The sequence below is a fragment of the Artemia sp. Qi Xiang Cuo genome, chromosome 12 (genome assembly GCF_049724085.1).
Source record: "Artemia sp. Qi Xiang Cuo chromosome 12, ASM4972408v1, whole genome shotgun sequence".
Lineage (NCBI taxonomy): Eukaryota > Metazoa > Arthropoda > Branchiopoda > Anostraca > Artemiidae > Artemia > Artemia sp. Qi Xiang Cuo.
This window is the reverse complement of record NC_142805.1, coordinates 59,948,162-59,963,342: the sequence shown is the minus strand read 5'-3', so window position 1 is coordinate 59,963,342 and position 15,181 is coordinate 59,948,162. Positions and strand designations below refer to the sequence as shown.

General features: G+C 35.5%; 2 protein-coding genes across 2 annotated transcripts in view; one reads left to right on the top strand and one right to left on the bottom strand.

Annotated features, from left to right (window-relative positions):
- LOC148946351 (rab3 GTPase-activating protein catalytic subunit-like) overlaps positions 1-15,181 on the bottom strand; it is a 242,629-nt gene that overhangs the window by 19,218 nt on the left and 208,230 nt on the right. The gene's annotated exons all lie outside the window — the stretch shown is intronic.
- LOC148946355 (uncharacterized) overlaps positions 13,968-15,181 on the top strand; it is a 33,247-nt gene continuing 32,033 nt past the window's right edge. Inside the window, exon 1 of the transcript XR_016142624.1 lies at positions 13,968-14,091. The gene's annotated coding sequence lies outside the window, so the exon portion shown is untranslated. The remainder of the gene's footprint in view (positions 14,092-15,181) is intronic.

Below are 15,181 nucleotides of genomic sequence, written 5' to 3'. Positions count from 1 at the left end.
TAACGATAACAAAGGAATTTAAACTTACTAGGGAATATTATAGCCAGATTTACTCCTTTTCAAGCTATTGTATTTTTTTAATGTTTATTGCTATTGTTAAGCTGTATTGTCCGCACAAAGGAAATGCGTTTAAAAAAGCATCCATTACATTACCTTTCATATTGTCTTTTGAATCTATCGTTAACAACATCGTGTCCTAGCAGGGGCGCTAATTCACGAAAATGTGAAGGGCCAGGTTTTGTTCAATTTTCAAAAGGTGTGTTTCGAAATCAATGGGGGAGGGGCTAGTTTTTCAATGAAAATACCTAAAGGATTATTTTTTAAATGTAAGGTGGGCAACCCCTCCTCCCTAATTCATGCCCCTATATCCCAGCACTTCCCAGCTGATTTTTTATCTTCTTCCTTGTTGGTCCGGATTAATTTTACTTGCACGAAAGTATTTTGTGTTATTTGGCTGGTAGTCACAACCTGATTAACTGACAATCATTATAACTCAAGCAGACAAAATTACCATGCACAAATTCGAGACAATTTTTGTTATGTTTGTGCACCTTTTCATTGCCAAGTGCATTTATATTGCACAACCATTGCAACAGATAAAGCAAAAAATGATGTTAAGTTCCAGCTTCAGAAACAACGGCCTTCAGGCACTTCCGAGTAATTTTTTATTGAGTCAAACTCGGAAGTGACTCCTCCCACGACGAGTCAAACTCCAGACTCCTCCCACACGAGTCAAACTCGGAAGTGACTCTAGATTTGTTTTCTTCTTCTTCCTCTTTTAGAAATGCAGTGTCAAGCAGGGACGGATCCAAGATTTTTTTTTTAGGGGAGGGGGGGGGAGGGGCACAAAATAGGTTGATCCGATAGACTTGCAATAGCACCAAGTTTAATTAACGCAAACATGCGTTAATTAAGTAAATTACAATACTTTAGACTACGTTAGGGGCGCGCGCCCTCCTTGATCCGCCACTGGTGTCAAGTAATTCAGTACCAATACAAATGCAGTGAAACGCAGGGCCGGTGACAATACAAAATGACATTAAAAACCTGACTTCTATTTTGAAGCAAGATTCAAGCTCAAAACGCCAAATATGTAATCGTGGCAGTGACGTCAATCAATGAGACTTTAGGGGGGGATATATGGGTACTTGTGCACTAATTGGTACATACCGCTATAGACTGTATCAAGGAAACCAGACACGAAACCCGCTAACGGGTATTTGCAGTAGAGATATGGAATGCAAAGCGTGTTTTTCATTGCGTTTACAATATTTAAACGGTTGTTTTTTGGGGTTTAAGGGTGGGGGGTGGGAAGGTACATAGGTTAGGTTAAGTTACGTATTTAACATATGATATGCTTTAACCCCCCCCCCCCCTAATGTGCAAATATATAGCCCAAATTTGTTTCTAAAGTATTATACATTTAACAATTATTACTACTATTATACTTTTGTTATTACTACTATTATAATTAAACTATTATACATTATTATTCATCCTATTTCAGCTTATATTACGCAATATAAGTTTCATAGGAGACAAGCGAAACTGAAATTCAGGTTTGACAACTGTTGTTAACGGACACTTGTTTGTACAAGAAAGGTTTCTATTAACCTTCATTTTACGGCACAAAAATCTTTAAATCAAGAATCCCAGTTGCAAACATTCGGTAAGCAAGATAATGGGAATGGGATATAAGCCAATTTAAAAAATCCAAACATTGCTAAGTATCTTGGAAACTAGATAAGAACCGGAGAAGTTAACGTGTAGCCTACCAACCAATGGAGCGTGCTGCGTTTATCATGTTGGTGACGACTCCCAAAATTACACCAAGTAAATCAAAATGTTAATGATCAGAGCCAACTTTGGTATTGTTGAATACATTTTTACTAATCGATCATTTCCACAGAAACAGAATTGGCGATGCATTTTTCTGAGAAACAAGTAGACATTCTTAATATTAAAATAAGAGGATAGTGATAAATATGGTACTTGTGTATTATACGCCACTCACTCAAGTGCTTCATTTCATTAGAACATGTTTATCTGACGCTCAGTCCTAATGATACTAAATAAAAAAACAAGTTATTTAAACTGAAAGTAAGGAGCGACATTAAAACTTAAAACGAACAGAAATTATTCCGTATATGAAAGGGGCTGTCCCCTCCTCAACGCCTCGCTCTTTACGCTAAGGTTTTTTATTGTTTTAAAAAATTAAGTTGTGAGACAGAGTCAAACTACTACCTACTACCTCTACAGTAGTATTCTCTGATACGCTGAATATGATGGTGCAATTTTATTTAAGGTTCTATAACTTTTAGGGGGTCTTTCCCCCTTTTTTCGAGAATCAGCCAAATTTTCTCAGGCACGTAACTTTTGATGGGTAAAATTAAACTTGATGAAACTTATATATTTGAAATCAGCATAAAATTCTGATTCTTTTGATGTATGTATTCGTATCAAAATTCCGTTTTTTAGAGTTTCGGTTACTATTGAGCCGGGTCGCTCCTTACTTACAATTCGTTACCACGAACTGTTTTATATCACAAAATATGATGAAAATTTAATACTTTAGAAACAAATTTGGGCTATATATTTGCACAATAGGGTGGGATAAGGGGGTATAGTATGGCTGGTCTGCATGCAAAATGTATTAGGTACTATTGTTCTGTAAATTAAGAAATAAGAATTGTTTTCTAACTTCAAACTATCCTTATACTTTACCCCCTTCCTCCTACTGTGCAAGTATATAACCCAAATTATATATTTCCCGTGTGTTCTGTCACTTGTCTTTGTCTTATCTCCCGATAAGCTTTTGCTTGTTAATTTACAACGACTTACATTTATTGATGACGACTTTGCATGGATTTGGACATTTCTATTTGGTTGATGGTTTGGTTGTACTGTTTGGTCCTAGGTAGTTGGACAGATGAGTAAGGCGAAAACCTCGTTCAAGTGCACATCTGTCTCAATTGCTGGATTAGGACGACAGTTGTTTTTTTTTTTTTTTTTTTTTTTTTTTGCCAAGTAATTACCTCTTAAACATAATATATATATATATATATATATATATATATATATATATATATATATATATATATATATATATATATATATATATATATATATATATATATATATATATATATATATATATATATATATATATATATATATATATATATATATATATATATATATATATATATTTATTAGACCAAAAATCAACATCAGTGTTAACAGCCACCCCGAGAAGCATAAAAAAAACAACTTGTCCTTAAACTTGTCTTTAAAAGTAAAAAAAAAACTGATGCTTTATGTTATTATTGGATTTTAGTATGTGCATTGCCAAATCTGCTCCTATAATACTTCTCAGCCGTTCCACTTTTGAAGCGGCATCAAAACGCCGTTTTTGGTACAATGTGGCACATTACGTTGGACCGGATAAAGGGCGATTGAAGCGATTGGGCCCAATCGGGCCCCGAGTTACCAAGAAAATGAATAATTTTTTTTTCTAATTTGAAGCGAAGTGTGTTTGACGATAAGGGGTAAATTATGAGTTATTCAAATAATTAAAAAAATAGTTATTTTACTTTTGAATTGAATAATGAGATTTATTAATGGGTTTATTAATACATAATCTATACTTTATAATATGGAAAACTGATACCCGTGAAAGATCATGCCAAATTTATTGAATTCAATGGGAATAGTCCTATATTAGAATGATTCTGCACTACGAACGGGAACTACTTTACGTACGTCAACAACTATGCAGTTATATTTTATTTGTATATTTAATATATAAAGGGCAACGCAAAAAATCTAATCGGGCCCTGCACCTATTCAATCCGGTCCTGACTTTACGATGGAGTTAATCAGACAAACTTTAATAGGCAGTAGCTTTTAATTATGCCTTAAAACATGTCTCTGCGATCGTGATGCACATTGCTAGCTTTAGCAAAAAAAGAAATAAATACCAAGCTATACATAACAATAACTAATCTAAACTAACTAACTACTATTACTAACAACTCATCGCAGCACCAAGCCACCTGAGGCCAACACAGCTACACACGCTCCTCCTCCATCCCAATCTATTCAAAGCCTCCCTTTTTACGCCCGCCCATGAAGTTCCCATTTCCTTTAAATCTTTCTTTATGACGTCCTCCCACCCCAGACGAGGACGACCTACTTTCCGTTTAGCCTTAGACGGTTGGCTGAAAAGAACAATCTTCGGCAATCTGTCATCCTTCATACGCACAACGTGGCCTGGCCACCTCAACCTTTCTTTCATTATAGCCATAGAGAGCAGTATTGACCAACATTTTTCGTATAGCCTATTGTTTGAAATACGGTCAGTCAGCCGGGTACCCAGAGCAATCCTTAAGCAATTTCTCTGGAAAACATCTAGCAAATCTTCATCCGCTTTTCTGAGCACCCATGCTTCAGAGCCATATTTGACCACTGTCATCACTGTAGCTTCTAATATTCTAATCTTGGTTTGCAGATTTATCTTCCTATTTTTCCAAACTTTTTTAACTGTGAAAAAACACCCTGAGCCTTGGCTATTCTACTTTTGACATCTTCACTGTTCCAAACATCTTTACTAATAATACTACCAAGGTAAGTGAAGCTGTCCGCCTGATCAATCTTTTTCATTACCCAACTTCACCTTTTCATCTTCACTTATTCCTAGCCTTAGTGACTAGGGACCTTAGTGACGTTAGTGACCTTATTCCTAGCCTTATTCCTAGTCTTTTTACCATTAATTTTCAAACCTATTCTAGCACCCTGAACTCGCAAAACCTCTAAAACTTCATTCATTTTGCTCACACTTTCATCTAGGATGCTTAAATCATCAGCATAATCCAAGTCCAGGAGACTTTTTCCTCCCCATTTGATTCCGTGGTCTCCCATTGCCTTTCCTGTGCTCCTTAAAACAAAATCCATCAAAATAATCCATATAAAGGGGATTATATATAATAGGGGATTATATATAATCCATACAGGTATACCAGATAAAAACCTTAGGATAAAACCTTTACTAAAGCTCTTCTATCAACAGAATCGAACGCTTGCTCATAATCTAAAAAACCGAGGACCAAAATTGTTTGAAAACTCAGGCTCTTCTCAATTGTTAACCTAAGAGTGAAAGTTTTGTCGACACATCCTCTACGTTCTCTGAAACCACACTGTTCTTCTCTTAAAACTTTGTCTACGGCATCTCTCAGTCTAAAAAGTATCATATTACTAAGTAATTTACTACCTACAGAGACCAGAGTAATCCCTCGATAATTACCACACTCACTTTTACCACCTTTCTTATAAAGGGGCTTAATTAAAGTTTTCCTACAGTCGTTACGTTCTTCCCCTTTTTCAAAAATCATATTCATAATCTTCAGTAACTTATTTCTAACCTCAAAGCCCCCATATTTAAGAAACTCATTTACCACCCTATCAGCCAAGGGCGGATCCAGGATTTTTTTCGGGGGGGGGTTACTAATTTTGACTCAGTTTTCGACTAATTTTACTGATTTTTACCTAGGTTTTACTAATTTTCGACTTATTTTCGACTCGATCAAAAATTTCGGGGGGGGGGGGGGTTCAAACCGAGTAACCCCCCTCCCCCCGGGATACGGCCTTGCTATCAGCACCTGGAGCCTTATTATTTTTTAGTCCTTTTAGTACTGTCGCTAATTCCTCCTCATTTCTTCCTTCACATCCAAGGTATCACAAACTTTTTTATTTTCCTCTATATCTCTTCCTTCAACTCTATCTCGCTTAAGCAAATTCTCAAAATGTTCGGCCCATCTCTCTTTAGTTTTTTCCTTATCACTAATTATAGCCCCATTCCTATCTTTAACTAGGCCAAGTCCGCATTGACAACTCCCTCTAAATTTATTAAGATGCCAGTAAAATATTTTACTATTATGCCGTCTTGATGTATCTTCCAGATCCTCGGCAAATTCATCCATGGCCTCCATTTCACATCTCCTTAGTTCATATTGTAATACTTTCTCCACTTTCATTATATTCCTTTTGTTTTCATATGATCTATCACTAAGATAATTCTTGTACAAGTCCTTTCTTCTTTCTATCAAACATAAAGCTTTTTCACTAATATTCTTAGCTGCAGTCTTAGCTTTCTTTCCTAAGACACCTTCATCAACTTCACAAATTATTTTTCTAAAATTATTCCAACCATCTTCCAAACTATCAAATTTTAAACTCTCAAGTTTAGTATTAAACTGTTCCTGGAAAGTGTCTTTCAAATTCTTATCCGGGAGTCTACCAACATCATAACTTTCCGGGAGGTAGTTACCCTTCCGATATTTCAGCTTTATATTAACCCTTGACACTACTAAATGGTGATCTTTACTCTTAACATCAATAGCGGCACTCCTATATACCCTAGTATCTTGTAATGATCCTTCCAGTCTTCGGTTTACAATAACATAATCAATAAGGTTTGCTGTCTTACCATCACGTGAATACCATGTTAACTTATGAGCCATTTTATGACCAAACACCGTATTGGTTATGACTAACTTATTAGTAGTATATATAAAAAACTAGTATATTGTAGTATAGTATAAAAAACTATTAGAAGTATATTTATCCTTACACTATGTATTAGGATCAAACATACTACTAGTAAGTTTATAGCTAAAGCTACAAAATTGCAAAAGTCTGTATCCATTACTGTTTTCTTTTCCTACACCAAATTTACCTTGGCTAGGGTACCATCTATCCCTATTTCTACCAACCTGGGCGTTAAAATCTCCTAGTAAAAACATCATATTTCTACCTGGGATCCTGTCTATTTACTCCTGTAACTTACTAAACCTAACTATATTCCTAAGTAACTGTGCAATTAGCCTACATGTTCATTATAGCGAATTATTTGATATTGTATGTAAATCCAGCAAAAATGCCGATTCAGTTGCCCATTTTAAAACCCCAGCTAATTAAGCTTAAGGCTTTCACCCTACAGGGGTTTGCAATCTCAAATTGATGGTAACAGGTTACTGTTAAAAAAGAATCTCGTTTTGCAAGAGGGGGTGGGTGGTGGCTCGAAAACTTAAGTTGAGGGCTATAGACAATGACAAATCAATTGTCAATATGACCCTCTTGGGACAATCTCTTATCTTTTGTGGCACAAAATGGCAGAAATCACCACTTTCCTGTGACTCTAAAAAACGGAATTTTGATACCAGTAGATGCATCAAAAGAATCGTATTTTTATGCTGATTTTAAATATATAAGTTTCATCAAGTTTAACCTCACTCATCAAAAGATACGAGCCCGAGAAAATTTGCCTTATTTTCGAAAAAAGTGGGAAACACCCCCTAAAAGTCATAGAAAAGACATTCAGCGTAACAGATAGCCCTACTATAGAGTTTTCAAGTTCCTATCTGCAAAAATATGGAATTTTGTATTTTTTGCCAGAAGAAAGATCACGGATGTGTGCTTATTTTTTTTTTTTTCCAAGGATGATCGAATCGACCCAGTGGTGTTAAAATGTCGCGAGAGGGCTGATTCGAACGGAAATTAAAAATTTTAGTGCCCTTTTTAAGTGACAAAAAATTAGAGGGCAACTAGGCCCCCTCCCACGCTCATTTTTTCCCCAAAGTCACCGGATCAAAATTTTGAGATAGCCATTTAATTCAGCATAGTCGAAAAACTTAATAACTATGTCTCTGAGGACGACTTAATCCCTCACAGTCCCCGGGGGAAGGACTGCAAGTTATGAGCTTTGCCCATTGTTTACATATAGTATTGGTTATTGGGAAATATACAGACATTTTCAGGGGAATTTTTTCCTGTAGGGGAGGGGGGGTGGTCGAGGGAAGATGTTACTTAGGATAATCTTCCCAAGGAGTAATTTTCATGGGGGAAGATAATTTCTATGTGGGGGCGCTGGATTTCCAAGTATTAAATAAAAAACAATCAGAAATTAAATAAAAAACATGTTTTTTTAACTGAAAGTAAGGAGCAACATTAAAACTTGAAACGAACAGAAAATATTATGTATATAAGCCTCTCCTCAACAGCTCGCTCTTACGCTAAAGTTTTTTTTAACTTTTAAAAGAGGTTATTATTCTAATTAAACAGCCTTTGTGATTCAGCAGTCATTCTTAAGTAACTGGAATAAAAATAAAACATAGGTTATTTATAAGGTCATTATTAGTTTTAAAAAAAAGTAAAATTAATATGCAAATTTCGTTTGAATTATTAATGTACGGTGGGCCAAATACAAAACCTTAATTAATTCAAAAACATTCAGAAATTAAATAAAAAAACAAGTTTTTTTTAACTGAAAGTAAGGAGCGACATTAAAACTTAAAACGAACAGAAAATATTCCGAATATGAAAGGGGCTGTCCCCTCCTCAACGCCCCGCTCTTTACGATAAAGTTCAACTATTTCTCAAAACTCTAATTTACAAAACAATAAAAAACTTTAGCGTAAAGAGCGGGGCGTTGAGGAGGGGACAGCCCCTTTCATATACAGAATAATTTCTGTTCGTTTTGAGTTTTAATGTCGCTCCTTACTTTCAGTTAAAAAAAAAAACTTTATTTAATTTCTGAACGTTTTTGAATTAATTCAGGTTTGGATTTTGGCTCACCGTACATGAATAATTAAAAAGAAATTTGCATATTAATTTTACTTTTATTTGGTTAAATGGCTTACCATCTGCGGTAAGGTCACCACTATAAAGGTCACCATCTGCGGAAGATTTATTAACAGCTTTGGAACCCACTGTAGATCTAATTGTAGATCTTGGTCAAATTGTAGATCTTGATAGGTCTAATCTAGAGCCGTTTTTCAAGATGAAGGGGAGGGTCAAAACCATCTAACCAAGGTTTCAGACCAAATCGATGAATATCTTAGGAACTGCAATTCTTGGCATTTTGATCTCTTTGGACAAAAATTGATGTCATTGGGCGCAAAAAGGCAATAAAAACAAGTTTAGTGGGGCATCTCTGGTCAAAACGGTTCGAGATCTCTGGTCAAACTGCAAGTAAGGAGCGACACGACTCAATAGTAACCAAAACTCTAAGAAAGGGAGTGTTGATATCAATAGATAGGCTATATCAAAACAATCGGCTTATTATGCTGATTCCAAATATATATGATGCATTAAGCTTAGTGTTGCCTATAAAAAGCTACGAGCCTAAGAAAGTTTACCTGATTTTCGAAAAAGAGGGAAACATCCCCTAAAAGTCAAATAATTTTCATGAAATTCACACCATCAGATTCAGCGTATCAGAGAACCCTAGTATAGAGGTTTCAAGCTCCTATCTGCAAAAATGTGGAATTTTGTAATTTTTCACGCATCCTCCGAAAAAAAAAAAAAAATAATAAACACGCATCCGTGATCCTCCGAAAAGGAGGATCACGGATGCGTGTTTATTATTTTTTTTTCTATCTTTTCTTTTACCGCGGGGTGATCGTATCGAACCAATAGTCGTAGAACTTTGGGATAGGTCTCACTTGAACAGAAAGTAAAATTCTAGTGCCCTTTTGAAGTGACCAAAAATGTTGAAGCAACTAGCCCCCCTTCAACACCCTCCCCCCAAAGTTCAAATTTTAAGATAGTCATTTTTTTCAGCATAGTTGAAAGATCCAATAGCTATGCCTTTGGAGATAACATGGCCCCCCACAACCCCTGGGGATAGGTCTTTATGTTAAAACATTTGTCGATTGTTTACGTATAGGCTAGTATTTGTTATTGGGAAGTATATAGACATTTTCGGTGGGTTATTTTGTGCTTGGGGTGGATTTCCATAAGGATAATTTCCCATTGGGTGGCAAATTTCCACGGTGTACTTTCTAGGGTAAAATTCAAACTGAACGGATTTGACAGAATTCCTATTCGAAATTCTTTTAACTTGTCTTACTTTCTCTTTGTCAACTCAATTTTACATCTGAATATGGTACGGGGGACTTGTTTAGGGGAAATTTTCAGCCTGTTTTGATTTTCAGGAAAAAATTCCTTGTAAGAGGGGATTTCCCGAGTGATCAGAAAAATGATTAGAGCTTGAAGTCATTTTTCAAATGAAAGTGTTCTAAGAACAATTTTTCAGGCTGAATTTTCTGCAAGAAATTTTAGAGAGAGGAGGGAGGGGGGGGGGGGGGGTTATTTTAAGCGGGGATGGAATTATCCGGAAGAAACGCTAAGAGTGTGCGCATTTTTCGTGGGTAGAACTTTCAACGGAGGAGTTTCCCGTGAGAGGACGGGGTTTTTCATAGAAGGTAAGCCGGATTTACCGGCATTATTTGAAAAACAATCATAAATTAAATTTAAAAAACAAATTTTTTCAACTGGAAGTAAGGAGCAATATTAAAGCTCAAAACGAACAGAAATTATTCCGTATATGAAGAGATTTCCCCCCTCCTCAATACCTTGCCCTTTACGCTAAAGTTTTGCTGTTTGTCCCAATTTTTTAAGAATGACTCGTGAAACACGATGGCCGTTGAATTAGAATAGGAAGCTTTTTTAAAAGCGCTAAGTACTTTATACGGAATAATTGCTGGAAATAAGAACTGATACGGCACACAAATGTACACGAAAGAAAGGTTGAAAAAAGAAGAATCTACGATGTAAATTATAAGCTCATCACTTTAGAATTCAGCTGAATTCATTTACTGAATCGGTTTTTGTTAGCGAGAAATTGCACTACCAAAGATTAAAATACTTAAGACTAAAGACGAAATTTTTGTCCGATTGGTATAAGCGTAAAATAAATACATATAAACAAATTTTGATTCGTTTTAAAGCTTTTTTGCATCCCCTCCCCAGAAAAAATCCTGGATATACTCTTGCCAGCTGGTAAGTCCAATATTTGTGACATACGCTTTAGGAATCATTTGGCTGGCTAAGAAAAATACGTGCTGACCGGTGTCAGAAAAATTACCCAAGGGAATCAAAACAACACTTTTGAACACAAAAGTAGTGTTGGGCGATATTTGATATCGATACTGATATATCGATATATCGGACGAAATATCAAAACGTATAATCGAAACCGATATTTTTTAGGGGTCTCTAATTCCCTATATTCCCCGCGGAAAACCCACCACATGAAAATTCTGCAAATTTTCAGCATAAATCTTCGAGATTCTTTGCAGGTTTTAATTCTTTCATCTATAATTGATTTTATTTATCCTTATTTTACATCTTACCCTGGCATCTTTTTCGCAGGAATTCACTTTCGGCTCCCGATTCAGATACGTGTGAATTATTACCAACTGAGAATGAAAAACTCAACAAATGATTTTACAATGAAAAGTTCGGATTTTGAAAGTTATCAGAGCTAAACTAGCCGATCAGATGGGGTGAATTTTCTCAGTCTGAAAAAATATATATACTGCTGATGCTATTAAGGCTCACCTTATGAAAATTATCACTTAGTGGGGGATCAAGGAAAAGGTTGTTGCTGTAGTAACTGATAATGGAGCACATGTAGTTCGGGCCGTAGAGGATGCTGCATCCCAAGTAGGTACAGGATGGATACATGTTTCGTGCTTCGCACATACTCTAAACTGGATGTGGGAAGAGGGGCGCTATTAATGATATTGCTGAATTGTTGCCTCTCGTCCAAAAGGCTAGAAATATTGTCAGCTTTTTCAGACGTAGTGTTGTAGCTACCGAATAGCTGTGCCAGGTTCAAATCTCTATTGACAATGTTTGCACCAAAAAAACTAAACCTGATGTGACCACTAGATGGAATTCGCTTCTCACTATGTTGCGTAGTCTACAAGATTTGAAAGAGTCGGTAACAAGCTCGCTTGCGCTTCTCGGTAAAGTGGACATCATACTCACTGATAGTGAGTGGGGTGTTATTTCAAACGTAATTGCGGTGCTTACACCCTTTAAAGTGGCAACTATTGAGCTCTCTTCTGAAAGATATCCCCCATCTCGGAAGTCCTGCCTTTGTCTAATTTTTGAGACGCAATCTTGTTCAGGTAGATTTTGGTGGATTTTCGGATGTGGCTGATGAGCTTTGCAAGCCTTTGCTGAATTGAATATATTCTAGATTTATCGGTCATGTTTAAATCAAACCCGTCATTAATGTTCCTTATCTTGATCTACCTTTCAAAAATATGTTTGTGCCACTAGACGATCTTCTATAAATTGGGAAAAAAATTACAAACGAGCTAGATTCGGCTTTGATGGCTGCTGAATCTCGATCAGAAGATACAAGTACCATCGCAGTCCCTGCAATGCAGTCATATCAGAATCAAGCCAGTTTGTGGGGTTCACACGATGAAGTCCTTACAGTCAATACAGGACACACTTCGACAGCAGCAGAATATATCATGGCTCTACAAACTTTCAATAGAGAGCCAACAGTTTCAAGAGAAGCTTGTCCATTCAAGTGGTGGAAGTCTCATGCTAAGGGGTCCCAAAAACACCTCCACGAAGTTGCAATGGAATTCATGTCTGTGTCCGCTACCAGTGTCCCTTCTGAAAGAGTGTTTTCCAAGGCTGGTCAGATAATCACTGAACGGCGGAACCGACAGTCAGGAAAAACATTGACATGCTGATATTTTTGAATAGCCAGTAGTTTATTTTCCTCTTTTCCTGAGCCTGAATAATTCCAAATCTGGGTTTTTATTATATTCATTTATGTAATCGAAGTTTATTTTTACTGTTTGATTTTATATTATTTGAATTTTGAAAAAGAGCTATACAAAATACCCTTTATTTACCATTTGTCTTACTAAACTTCAACAAATCCATGAGATAGCAAAAAACTGATCCAAAATATCAATATCGATACATCGAATATCAAAAGTAAAAATATCGATATATCGATTAATCAAAATATCGCCCAACGCTACACAAAAGTACAGGACAGTAATGTCTCTTTTTCTCTTTGACGAAACTGCATAAAAATAGAAATAACGGTATTTTTGTATTGCGTTTTACCCACTCCCCTCTCTGATATTGCGCTTCTCAAATGTTTGCACACGATCACCTTCATTTCATTCGGTGCCCAGTGGGATCCGAACTTACCAAAATCACCTTCTGAGTCCCCTCAAACATTTTTGAATATTTTGTTTTCTCTAGTTTTCCTTGTACAACATATTTTTGTCCTTTTGAACTTTGACAATTATAATTGAAAACTTAAATTATGGGTACTTACGTATTATACCGACCAAGCTGTTGTTCTTGGTCTGTTTAAACCCGGTTTCTCTGTATTTCTCTTGAAGATAATCAGCTTAACCTGAGTGAGATAAACTACTATGCAGGTATATTTTAATTAAATACTTGATATATAGCGTTGGTTAGGTTAGGCATTTAATATAATGCGTTCTGGGCGGCCTGTTTTCTATAATTCTCTGTTGCAGTTTCCATAATTTTTTTACTAAAGTATTATATTTTTATCAGATTTCGGTATATTTCATTATGATTAACCTAACTTCACCTCTTGAGTGTGGTCGGGATAACTCGTAAGTACCTTCTTTCTAGTTATCCTAATAGAGGTATTTTTGTCCTTTTGAACTTTGATAATTATAAATTAAAAATTTGAAAAATTATGTGCTAATAGGGATCTCTTCCTCCTCCTTTAAGTCTGACCCCACCCTCTCCCAAAATAAATCCTTGTGTACGTGCTTGGGTCAACCCGAAAGCAGTCAAACTCCCACCTGCAAACAATCCAGTTGCATGGAGATACCTCAAATTAGCTCAAATGGATAATTTGAATTCCAGAGTTCAATAAAGTAGTTCTTCCAGTTTGGGGTTGGGTAAAAAAAATAATGAATCTTTGCACTGCCATAATCACGTTGTATGAGCTCAACCACGTTTTCCTATCAATGGAGAAGATCCTGCACCAACCTGTTCCTTTGAAAACGTGATGACTACCACATCACAAGCAAAGGTAGGCCTACTAAGAACGGCGGTATAAAACGTTTGGGTATTATATGAACTTGACTCATATCCTTTTTAGTAAACAGAGTGAAAGATATTTGCAAATATTAGCTCATCGAGTGAAACTAAAATAGACTATTGCTTTGATCAAACAATTTATCTGAATAAGGAATACAAAAATGATAGATACGAAGCTTTTTATAGAAGGTACTAAATGTTTATTTAGAAAAAAGTTAATTTTTAAGTTGTTTTTTTTACATGAGATTCACAATTTCAAAAATACTAGACAGTTTTAAACAATAGATAATATATGCTCATTTTTTTTATTTTAAAGAGGAAGCCTAAATTCAAAAATACAACAAAATTGTATATAAAAAAAAAAAAAAAAAAAAAAATTACGGTGAAAAAAATATATTTTTTCACCGTAAATATATTCATTTAGCCAGCAATTATTTTTTTTTTTTATAAAACATAACCCGTCAAATTAATATAAAAAATATATTCTTAAAACGAAGTCCCTAGAACAGAGGATGGATTCCAGGTGTTTACAACTTAATTCGTATTTAATTTACATTCAATACGAATAAATGACCAGTCTGGAATGATTTATTAATAAAAGCATCTCACAAAGGCTCAAATTCCTTAAACTCATTAGATTTGTCATTTACCTCCAATTAACCAACTTGATGATGTTTGTGCAGAATTTTGTGTGTGCAAATGATGATGTTTAAACACTAAAGATGTTAGCTAACCGTATTCACAAAAAAAAAAAATACAAAACTTAATGCAAAGCTAAATTTTGATCGTTTCAGCTGTTAATTTGTTCTCACCTGCTACGAAAAATTTGAATTTTATTAAATATTATTAAGTTGTTGTCACACCGAGAATACACTCAGAGGCAAAACCTTCCTCAACCGAGACACCATTTCAACTTGTCAATGTATAGGGATGGGGTAATAGTTTAGTTTATCGGCCTAAAATTCACAATATACCAAATATTTCTTAAAATATGTCACTGCGCTAGGGGAAACACTGGATACTAGGGGAGGAGGGCTAAAAGACAGAAGGTTTTCTATTGGGTAAATTTGGGTTAAGCCTATCCTATAATCCTGTTTCTGTTCCCTTTATGGAAGTATCTCATATCCTTTTATGTGGGCATTTTTAGTAATTTGCAATATAAAGTGGAGGCAGCGGTATCCCCAAGCCCTCTACGTTTCTGAACTACATATTATTATAATAAAATTATTACTTCTTTATGCTGTGCAGAAACTTTCTATTTATTTGGTTTTCAGAATCG